Source organism: Nerophis ophidion, linkage group LG13, assembly GCF_033978795.1.
Source record: "Nerophis ophidion isolate RoL-2023_Sa linkage group LG13, RoL_Noph_v1.0, whole genome shotgun sequence".
Taxonomy (NCBI): Eukaryota; Metazoa; Chordata; class Actinopteri; order Syngnathiformes; family Syngnathidae; genus Nerophis; species Nerophis ophidion.
The window spans coordinates 5100367-5112994 of NC_084623.1; the positions used below are offsets into that span (position 1 = coordinate 5100367).

Genomic DNA, 12628 nt, shown 5'->3' on the forward strand with positions numbered 1-12628 from the left:
TTTGATTTATTTATTTTTTATCGTGTTCAGTTTGTGTTGTGTTGTGTTTGCTCGGCTCTCGTATTATCTTTTATCCTGCCCATTGCACATAAGTTTGGCTACCCCTGTGATAAATTTTAAATGTGCTCTATAAATAAAGTTGATTTGATTTGATTATTTGGGCATTTTCTGGTTACATAGCGTCAGCTGCTTCTAAGGGGAGGGGCCATAAACCACTGCTGCGCTGGGTCGTAAACAGTTCAAAGAACAAAGGTGCTTGGTGCGGTGTCGGGTTTGCCCCCACTCTGCATGATAAGGTCTTCCTGTGGCTAACCGATAGATCAAAGAAACCGACACCTCCGCGTCCCATCCCATTGCACACAGTAGAGGGTTTAGAAGTGGTAGGCCTTTTGCTTGATGAGATCAAAGACAGCCTGAGAAGCCAGTTCCACGCCTCAGCATTTATTCGGGAATTTTCTGATTACATAGCTGCAGCTGCTTCTAAGGGGAGAGGGGTCATAAACCGCTGCTGCGCTGGGTCGTAAACAGTTCAAAGAAAAAAGGTGCTTGGAGCGGTGTCAGGTTTGCCCCCTATTTGCTTTGTAGATTTCAGGTCGCGATAAGGTCTTCCTGTGGCTGTCCGATAAATCAAAGAAACCGACACCTCCGCGTCCCATCCCATCACACACAGTGGAGGGTTTACAAGTGGTGGGCCTTTTGCATGATACGATTGAAGACAGCCTGAGGAGCAAGTTCCACGCCTCAGCATTTATTCGGGAATTTTCTGATTACATAGCTGCAGCTGCTTCTAAGGGGAGAGGGGTCATAAACCGCTGCTGCGCTGGGTCGTAAACAGTTCAAAGAAAAAAGGTGCTTGGAGCGGTGTCAGGTTTGCCCCCTATTTGCTTTGTAGATTTCAGGTCGCGATAAGGTCTTCCTGTGGCTGTCCGATAAATCAAAGAAACCGACACCTCCGCGTCCCATCCCATTGCACACAGTAGAGGGTTTAGAAGTGGTAGGCCTTTTGCTTGATGAGATCAAAGACAGCCTGAGAAGCCAGTTCCACGCCTCAGCATTTATTCGGGCATTTTCTGGTTACATAGCTGGAGCTGCTTCTAAGGGGAGGGGTCAAAAACCGCTGCTGTGCTGGGTCGTAAACAGTTCAAAGAAAAAAAGGTGCTTGGATCGGTGTAAGGTTTGCCCCCTCTCTGCTTTGTAGATTTTGGGTCGTGATAAGGTCTTCCTGTGGCTGTCCGATAGATCAAAGAAACCGACACCTCCGCGTCCCATCCCATTGCACACAGTAGAGGGTTTAGAAGTGGTAGGCCTTTTGCTTGATAAGACCGAAGACAGTCTGAGGAGCAAGTTCCACGCCTCAGCATTTATTCGGGCATTTTCTGATTACATAGCTGCAGCTGCTTCTAAGGGGAGGGGTCAAAAACCGCTGCTGCGGTGGGTCGTAAACAGTTCAAAGAAAAAAAGGTGCTTGGATCGGTGTCAGGTTTGCCCCCTCTATGCTTTGTAGATTTTGGGTCGTGATAAGGTCTTCCTGTGGCTGTCCGATAGGTCAAAGAAACCGACACCTTCCCGTTGCATCCCACCGCACACAGTGGAAGGTTTACAAGTGGTAGGCCTTTTGCGCGATAAGATCAAAGAAAGTTTGTCTCTTCTCGCAGGGAAATCTGAACTCATGGGAAAACAAATTGTCTGATAACTTATATACAATTATTCTGACATCCCCACGTTTAAGTCAGGACTTTGGGAAGGCCATTCTAAAACCTTATAGCCTGATTTAGCCATTCCTGTACCACCTTTGAGGTGTGTTTGGGGTCATTGTCCTGTTGGACCACCCAACTGCGCCCAAGACCCAACCTCCAGACTGATGATTTTAGCTTGTCCTGAAGTATTTGGAGGTAATCCTCCTTGTTCATAGTCCCATTTAAAGCACCAGTTCCATTGGCAACAAAACAGGCCCAGAGCATAATACTACCACCACCATGCTTTAATCCCAGGAACACCACACCTACCGTCAAGCATTGTGGTTGTAGTATTGCAAATGAGACTCAAATGGTAAAATTACTCAAACGTACAATAAGGCTCCACTCTTCCAACATGTGCTAGTTCGATGCTAATTTCTACTAAATTTGCCATAGAGAGACTACTACAGTAATACAATTTTACGTGGCGATTTCAAACGATAACTTGAACTAAACCGAATGCGACAATCAAACATCTGGCGTGTAGTTCAGTACGAACACTTTGTAGGGCAAAACATAACACATTTAACTTGCTGGAAAGACAAGATACCATAGATAGTCTGGACAGTACTGCCATCTAATGTCTTGGGAGTGCAACTGTGAGTCCAGTCCATAGTGGATCTAACATAATAGTGAGAGTCCAGTCCATAGTGGATCTAACATAATAGCGAGAGTCCAGTCCATAGTGGATCTAACATAATAGTGAGAGTCCAGTCCATAGTGGATCTAGCATAATAGTGTGAGACTCCAGTCTATAGCGGATCTAACATAATAGTGAGAGTCCAGTCCATAGTGGATCTAACATAATATTTAGAGTCCAGTCCATAGTGGATCTAACATAATAGTGAGAGTCCAGTCCATAGTAGATCTAACATAATAGTGAGAGTCCAGTCCATAGTGGATCTAACATAATAGTGAAAGTCCAGTCCATAGTGGATCTAACATAATAGTGAGAGTCCAGTCCATAGTGGATCTAACATAATAGCGAGAGTCCAGTCCATAGTGGATCTAACATAATAGTGAGAGTCCAGTCCATAGTGGATCTAACATAATAGTGAGAGTCCAGTCCATAGCGGATCTAACATAATAGTGAGAGTCCAGTCCATAGTGGATCTAACATAATAGTGAGAGTCCAGTCCATAGCGGATCTAACATAATAGTGAGAGTCCAGTCCATAGTGGATCTAACATAATAGTGAGAGTCCAGTCCATAGCGGATCTAACATAATAGTGAGAGTCCAGTCCATAGTGGATCTAACATAATAGTGAGAGTCCAGTCCATAGTGGATCTAACATAATAGTGAGAGTCCAGTCCATAGTGGATCTAACATAATAGTGAGAGTCCAGTCCATAGTGGATCTAACATAATAGTGAGAGTCCAGTCCATAGTGGATCTAACATAATAGTGAGAGTCCAGTCCATAGTGGATCTAACATAATAGTGAGAGTCCAGTCCATAGTGGATCTAACATAATAGTGAGAGTCCAGTCCATAGCGGATCTAACATAATAGTGAGACTCCAGTCCATAGTGGATCTAACATAATAGTGAGAGTCCAGTCCATAGCGGATCTAACATAATAGTGAGAGTCCAGTCCATAGTGGATCTAGCATAATATTGTGAGACTCCAGTCCATAGTGGATCTAACATAATAGTGAGAGTCCAGTCCATAGCGGATCTAACATAATAGTGAGAGTCCAGTCCATAGTGGATCTAACATAATAGTGAGAGTCCAGTCCATAGTGGATCTAACATAATAGTGAGAGTCCAGTCCATAATGGATCTAACATAATAGTGAGAGTCCAGTCCATAGTGGATCTAACATAATAGTGAGAGTCCAGTCCATAGTGGATCTAACATAATAGTGAGAGTCCAGTCCATAGTGGATCTAACATAATAGTGAGAGTCCAGTCCATAGTGGATCTAACATAATAGTGAGAGTCCAGTCCATAGCGGATCTAACATAATAGTGAGACTCCAGTCCATAGTGGATCTAACATAATAGTGTGAGAGTCCAGTCCATAGTGATCTTCCAAAGTGCGCTAGCTCGATGCTAATTTTGACTAGATTTGCCATAGACAGGCTACTACAGTATTACGATTTTACGTGGCGATTTCAAACGACAACTTGATCTAAACCGAACGTTACAGTCAAACATCTGTCGCGTAGTCCAGTACAAACACTTTGTAGGGCGCAACATAACACGTTTAGCTTGCTGGAAAGACACCATGCCATAGACGGCCTGCACAGTGCTGCCATCTAAAGTCTTGGGAGTGCAACTGCATTGCAAATGAGACTCAAATGATATCAAAAACAAAACAGCACAGTTATCGGAATCTACTTATTTTTAAATGTGACATTAAAAACACAATTTAATTACCAAACTATTAACACACACAAAAGTACGATTGAAATGTGAAGGGTTGGCATCCTGAGTCAGAAGCTCCTAAAATAAATGCTAAGAAGAATCCTGGACAGTGTTTGCCGACGGTCACACATCATTTTATTGCAGCGTCTCGCTTTTGACCCCACTCAAATTTTACTGCTGTAAAAAGACGTCATCTGATGATTCAGGCATTTTTTTTTAAATAACCTTCACTTCCAGGGTAATTACGCACATTGTGTGGCACCTGCAAGCTGTCTCTGGTTTTTCAGACATTTTAATAAAACGATGACACACTTTGCGATATTGTTAAAAAAAAATAAAAATAAAAAAATAAAAATAGCTGTTAACTCTACATCCATGCACACAGGTGAGTAGATGGCCCAGGTGGGCCCTGTTATCTAATCCTCAGTCGCCTTTGTTACTCGCGATGTTCTTACAAAACCTTTTGGAGCTTCTCTTCAAAGCTGACACGTTCTACCTGTTACAAGTCTGCTCTGTCTGGGCTTCTGTCGTCGATGGAAAAAGAACTCCCCGAGTACTGGAAATAAACACTCATGTGGACGCCATGAAAACCCGAGTTTCAGTAAAAGGACACAAAACGCTGATGGCCTTTGATGCCAAAGCACGTCCTGCCTGGACCGAGTCGCCCCCTTCACGGGCTGAGTGGATCTAAAAGTAGTCCGGTACTTGGTGGCCATCTTCAACTGCTTGACGTAATGTTGCCATCCAAAAATAAAACCTGTGCTATCCTATTTGCTCTCATCTCTCTGAGTGAGAAACATTTACCTTTGAACCCTTACTCTAAAGTTAGCACGTCTAAGTAAATGTTTCATACAAACACTCACTGCAGAGGGGATCCTAGCACCTTCCTGTTCCGTCACTGAAAATGATGTGGGACAAGAACACAGTTTTATTTTTTAGTACAATCTAAATCATAAATAAACACTAGCAAAAGTCAGCTGACAAGAGAGATACTATTTGGTCTATAAAGCACTCCACCTCCATCAATGTTTTATGTAATATACAGTAAGTACAAAACCCAAAACCAGTATTGTTGTTTAAATGGTAAATAAAAAGACAACACAATGATTTGCATATCCTTTTCAACTAATATTTGTCAAGACTATGGAGTTTGTTTTCCCAGAAGGCAAAGGAAAGTTGGCGCGGGCAAGACGTGAATGTAAGTACATCTCTTATTTGAACACTATAACTACTAAAAAGACAGGAACAAACAAAAAGCGCGCACTAAGGAAGCAAAACTTGCACAATGGCATGAACTATGAACAATAAAGAAAACTTACTTGGCATGGAACTGTGAACGGGACATGGATCATTGGCATGGATTACAAGGTGCCTGATCTTGCCAGAATGAACAACAGAAACAGACAGGCTTAAATAATACCGCGGTGATTAGTGAAAACAGGTGTGAGACACGACGACAGGAGAAAACTAATGGGTAGTCACGGTGACAAAACAAACCAGGAAGTGCAAAACCAGGAACTGAGTGGCCAAAAACCAAACAGAACATGACTAAAACAAAACATGATCACATAGACATGACAATATTCAATTGAATAGACTGCAAGGACAAGATATTTCATGTTCACACCGAGAAACTATTTAAAAAAATAAACATTAACTTGAAATTTAATGGCAGCAACACATTGCAAACAAGTTGTCACAGGGGCATTTTTACCAGTGTGTTACACGGCCTTTCCTTTTAACAACACTCAGTAAAGGTTTGGGAACTGAGGAGACACATTTTTGAAGCTTTTCAGGTGGAATTTCTTTCCCATTCTTGCTTGATGTACAGCTTAAGTTGTTCAACAGTCTGGGGTATTTCAATGGGAGACAGGTCTAAACTACAGTCTAGTTCCCGCACTCTTTTACTATGAGGCCACACTGTTGTAACACAAGGCTTGGCATTGTCTCGCAGAAATAAGCAGGGGCGTCCATAACAACATATGTTACTCCAAAAGCTGTATGTACCTTTCAGCATTAATGGTGCCTTCACAGATGTGTAAGTTACCCATGCCTTGGGCACTAATACACCCCCATACCATCACACTTTGTGCCTAGAACTGTCCGAATGGTTTTTTTTCGCTTTGTTCCGGAGGACACCACGTCCACAGTTTCCAAAAACAGTCTGAAATGTGGACTCGTGAGACCACAGAACACTTTTCCACTTTGCATCAGTCCATCTTAGATGAGTGATGCGGGGACAAGAGCTCCAGCAGAGACCCCCAGACTTCACTCTCCAGAGCGACATTAGCAACTTCCTCCTGGTGGATCCCGAAGCGTTCCTAGGCCAGAGAGGAGATGTAGTCCCCCTATCTGGTCCTTGGCCTGCTGCGGGTCTCCTCCCAGTGGAGTGTGCAACGAGGACCTTCCTAGGGAGACGCTGGTGAGGCATCCGCACGAGATGCCCGAACCACCTAAGCCAGGGGTGCCCACACTTTTTCTGCAGGCGAGCTACTTTTCAATTGACCAACTCGAGGGGATCTACCTCATTTATATATATCATTTCTATTTATTTATTTATGAAAGAGACATTTTTGTAAACAAGTTAAATGTGTTTAATGATAATACAAGCATGTGTAACACATATAGATGTCTTTCTTTCACAAAGACAAGAATATAAGTTGGTGTATTACCTGATTCTGATGACTTGCATTGATTGGAATCAGACAGTAATGATGATAACGCCCACATTTTCAAATGGAGGAGAAAAAAAGTTGTCCTTTCTGTACAATACCACATGAAAGTGGTTGGTTTTTGGCATCTAATTCATCCAGCTTCCATACACTTTACAAGAAAAACATTGGCGGCAAATTCCGTAGCTTGCTTGATTGACATTCACGGCACCCGAGGGTCTTGTGAGATGACGCTGGCTGCTGCCAGTTCATTATTATGAAAAAATGACAGAGAGGAAGGCAAGAAACACTTTTTATTTCAACAGACTTTCGCCCCGTCCCTTCCGTCAAAACTCTAAAGGCCGACTGCACATTTCCTATCTTCACAATAAAAGCCCTGCTTCATGCTGCCTGCGCTAACAAAATAAGAGTCTCAGAAAGCTGGCGTGCACAAGTGATGTGCACGCCAGCTTTCTGAGGGATCGTTTGTGCACGCCAGTTTTCCGAGACTCTGTATTTAGTTAGCGCAGGCAGCATGAAGCAGGGCTTTTATTGTGAAGATAGGAAATGTGCAGCCGGCCTTTAGAGTTTTGACGGAAGGTACGGCGCGAGAGTCTGTTGAAATAAAAAGTGTTTCTCGCCTTCCTCTCGGTCATATTTTCATAATAATGATCTTGCAGCAGCCAGCGTCATCTCACAAGACCCTCCGGTACCGTGAATGTCATTTAAGTGACGTCTTGGTGAAGATTGATGATCACTCATTTTTAGGTCTATTTTTTTTAAAAGCCTGGCTGGAGATCGACTGACACACCCCCCGCGGTCGACTGGTAGCTCGCCATCGACGTAAAGGGCACCCCTGACCTAAGCTGTCTCCTTTCCAAGCGAAGGAGATGCGGCTCTACTCCGAGTGTCTCTCGGGGGACTGAACTTCTCACCCTATCTCTGAGGGAGATGCCAACCACCCTGCTGAGAAAACTCATTTCGGCCGCTTGTATCCGCGATCTTACTCTTTCGGTCATGACCCACATTTCATGACCGAGAGCTTTGCCTTCTGGCTCAGCTCACCCAGTGGGTGTTGTTGATAAATGGCTTTGGCTTTGCATAGTAGAGTTTTAACTTGCACTTACAGATGTAGCGACCAACTGTAGTTACTGATAGTGGTTTTCTGAAGTGTTCCTGAGGCAATGTGGTGATATCATTTACACACTCATGTCGGTTTTTGATGCAGTACCGCCTGAGGAAGCAAAGGTACGTAATATATGCAGTGATTTCTCCAGATTCTCTGAACCTTTAATGATATTACGAAGTGTGGATGGTGAAATCCCTAAATTCCTTGCAATAGCTGGTTGAGAAATGTTGTTCTTAAACAATTTGCTGAGGCAATTTGTTGACAAATCGGTGACCCTCGCCCCGTCCTTGTTTGTGAATGACTGAGCATTTCATGGAAGCTGCTTTTATACCCAATCATGGCACCCGATTAGCCTACACACCTGTGGCATGTTGCAAATAAGTGTCTGACGAGCATCCCTCAACTTTCTCAGTCTTTTTTGCCACTTGTGCCAAAACATGTCGCAAGCATCACATTCCAAATGAGCTAATATTTGCAAAAAAACAACAAAGTGTGAACGTTCTTGTCTTTGCAGTCTATTCAATTAAATATATGTTGATGCAAATCATTGTATTTTCTTTTTGTTTACCATTTAAACAACCTGACAACTTTGTTTACAAAATGTGAAGTCAAGTGAATTATATTTATATAGCGCTTTTTCTCTAGTGACTCAAAGCGCTTTTACATAGTGAAACCCAATATCTAAGTCACATTTAAACCAGTGTGGGTGGCACTGGGAGCAGGTGGGTAAAGTGTCTTGCCCAAGGACACAACGGCAGTGACTAGGATGGCGGAAGCGGGAATCGAACCTGCAACCCTCAAGTTGCTGGCACGGCCGCTCTACCAACCGGGCTAAACCGCCACCTACTTTACAAAACATTTAGATTGATTTCCATAATAACGTGTGTTATGTTTTTCCTGAGTTTAACACACAAACTGAGCGGTGAAAGACTCCATGGCAACACGACGCCCTCCTGCCCTGAGTAGGAGGAACTCTGAGTCTGTTTTTAATGCACTTGAGCAGCCTGAGAAGCACGAGAGCTTCCGTAGGGCTCTTGTGAATGTGAGTCCCCAGCAGGTAGGAGGTGAGAGGAGGCTGCACTATGGCCCACATCCCTAAAAGCTTCCTAAAATGGGAATGTGCTCCTTTTAAAAAAGGGCCCTCCACGTTCACCTATCATTCACAATCCTTACGTAAGACAAGAACATGTGTGCTTTTCTTTTCTTATACGCATTCTAAGTCGTAACATATGGCAAGTACGAGGTGGCTAACAATGCAGCCAAGAAAGCCACCAACAATACTCCATTTACATCTTGTGACCTGTATATTAACCAAGTGTGGAGGAGGGGGTGGCCTGCGGGCCAGGACCGGCCTCTAAGATAGCGAAAAGTGAGTAGATGGCCCAGGTGGGCCTCGTTATCTAATCACCTGTCGCCTTTATTAGCAGCAGCCGGGATGAGACAAGTTGTCAGAGTTGGAGGTGCTGATGAGCTGACGCAAGGGAAAAGTCATTTTGCTGGAAAGCAGAAGCCTGTCGAGATAAATAAAACAGTGTTATACTCTGAATTACGGGTTCCCCTGGCAGTGTGTGGTGGTCCAAAGAACCCACTAGAAGGCAACCTCTACACCAAGTATTAGCGGTATTGTTATTATAAGCGCTGACGCAGACAAACTATTTTTAGTGATCACAGAAACTTCCAACCTAGACCCGGAGATGGCGAGAAAGACAAGCTTCATTGCGGCACTTGTTTTTTAAACTCCTGTGAGGATTAGGATTACTTCTTTATCTAAACGGGAAGATATAAACATCCCATCAGTCTTTACCCCAGTGAGAGCAGAAATTGTAAAGTAAGTGATTGTTTTATGGACTGGAATCTCACTATTATGTTAGATCCACTATGGACTAGACTCTCACTATTATGTTAGATCCACTATGGACTGGACTCTCACACTATTATGTTAGATCCACTATGGACTTGACTGACACTATTATGTTGGATCCACTATGGACTAGACTCTCACAATATTATGTTAGATCCACTATGGACTAGACTCTCACAATATTATGTTAGATCCACTATGGACTGCACTATCTCTATTATGTTAGATTCACTATGGACTGGACTCTCACACTATTATGTTAGATCCACTATGGACTGGACTCTCACACTATTATGTTAGATCCACTATGGACTGGATTGGCACTATTATGTTAGAACCACTATGGACTGGACTCTCACACTATTATGTTAGATCAACTATGGACTGGACTCTCACATTATTATGTTAGATCCACTATGGACTGGACTCTCACTAATATGTTGGATCCACTATGGTCCGGACTCTCACTACTATGTTAGATCCACTATGGACTGGACTCTCACTATTATGTTGGATCCACTATGGACTAGACTCCCACTATTATGTTAGATCCACTATGGACTGGACTCTCACTATGATGTTAGATCCACTATGGACTGGACTCCCACTATTATGTTAGATCCACTATGGACTGGACGCCCACTATTATGTTGGATCCACTATGGACTGGACTCTCACTATTATGTTAGATCCACTATGGACTGGACTCCCACTATTATGTTAGATCCACTATGGACTGGACGCCCACTATTATGTTGGATCCACTATGGACTGGACTCTCACACTATTATGTTAGATCCACTATGGACTGGACTCTCACACTATTATGTTAGATTCACCATGGACTGGACTCTCACTGTCATGTTAGATCCACTATGGACTGGACTCTCACACTATTATGTTAGATCCACTATGGACTGGACTCTCACTATTATGTTAGATCCAATATTGACTGGACTCTCACTATTATGTTAGATCCGCCATGGACTGGACTCTCACTACTATGTTAGATCCACTATGGACTGGACTCTCACTGTGAAGTTAGATTCACCATGGACTGGACTCTCACTGTCATGTTAGATCCACTATGGACTGGACTCTCACACTATTATGTTAGATCCACTATGGACTGGACTCTCACTATTATGTTAGATCCAATATTGACTGGACTCTCACTATTATGTTAGATCCGCCATGGACTGGACTCTCACTACTATGTTAGATCCACTATGGACTGGACTCTCACTGTGAAGTTAGATCCACTATGGACTGGACTCTCACACTATTATGTTAGATCCACTATGGACTGGACTCTCACTAATATGTTAGATCCACTATGGGCACGTACGACCGGTAGGAGGCCACGAGGAAGACCGAGGACACGTTGGGAAGACTATGTCTCCCGGCTGACCTGGGAACGCCTCGGGATCCCCATGTGGTTGGAGAGAGGGAAGTCTGGGCTTCTCTGCTTGGGCTGCTGCCCCCGCGACCCGACCTCAGATAAGCGGAGGAGAATGGATGGATGGATGGATTACTTTCATAGGTGGAAAAGAGCGATTTCCATTAGATCCAATGTTAGCTGACTTTTGCTAGCAATTATTTACGAGTTAGAATGCATGAAAAACATATACAGTACAGGCCAAAAGTTTGAAGACACCTTAGTCAATCTTTTTATTTTCATGACTATTAACTTTGTAGATTGTCACATCGAAACTATAAATGAACACAAGTTATGTACTTAACAAAACAAAAAAGGTGAAATAACTGAAAACAAGTTTTATATTCTACTTTCTTCAAAATAGCCACCCTTTGCTCTGATTACTTTGCACACTCTTGGCATTCTCTCCATGGGCTTCAAGAGGTCGTCACCTGGAATGGTTTTCACTTCACAGGTGTCATAGTTTTGATGCCTTCAGTGACTTAAGTGGTCAGAGTGTCCGCCCTGAGACGGGTAGGTTGTGAGTTCGAACCCCAGCCGAGTCATACCAAAGACTATAAAAATGTGAGCCATCACATCCCTGCTTGGCACTCAGCATCAAGGCTTGGAAGTGGGGGTTGAATCACCAAAAATGAGTCCCGGGCGCGGCCACTGCTGCTGCTCACTGCTCCCCTCACCTCCCAGGGGGTGATCAAGGGTGATAGCTCGAATGCAGGGAATAATTTCACCACACCTCGCGTGTGTGTGACAATCATTGCTACTTTAACTTTAACTTAAATAGTCATGAAAATGAAGAAAACATTAAAAATGAGAAACTTTTGGTCTGTTCTGTACATGTGTTCTTGTCTCGCATGAGGACGGGGAAAGATCCCCTTCAAAGACGCACCTTGCTTTGAGTACACTTATTTTCTCTTCCTCCTTCATGCTTGTTTTCCGCCACCACGGCGTGAGGCAAAAAAAAATAAATAAAAAAGAGGAGTGGTCTGACTTGTATTTGATTAGCGCTGTGGGCCAAGTGCTTTAAATGAAGTTCTTGTTTTTGAGTCGAGCGCTTGTGCTTATGCAAATTATGAGTGTGTCCCGGGTAAAAAAAATCCCGTCAGGACGAGTGCTGGTGTCCGTCCTCCACATGAAAGCCGGGGAAGGAGAGCGAGGGAGGGGGTGAAGGGGATCAGAGGATAGGACTGCAAAGGACTGATAACGCCATTTCTTTAATGAACAGCTTGACCCCATCAACAGAGGTCAACGGTGGATTTCCAAATCCCCCTTCTTCCACTTCCTGTCTGTGTCACCTGCCATGTTATCGGCGCTGTCCATCAGTGTCCAGGACCCCACAGACTTCACACAGTCAAAGCCCAGACTGGCAACCTGTGGCTGCCAAAACCTCTCGTCTGGCCACCCCTGTTATGTTACATCTTCACACACTGCCATGACACTTTATGTTACAT

The 12628-nt window shown here is 43.6% G+C and overlaps 1 protein-coding gene across 1 annotated transcript in view; it reads left to right on the plus strand.

Moving 5' to 3' along the window:
- Window positions 1-12628, plus strand: part of epha6 (eph receptor A6) — a 354317-nt gene that overhangs the window by 299743 nt on the left and 41946 nt on the right.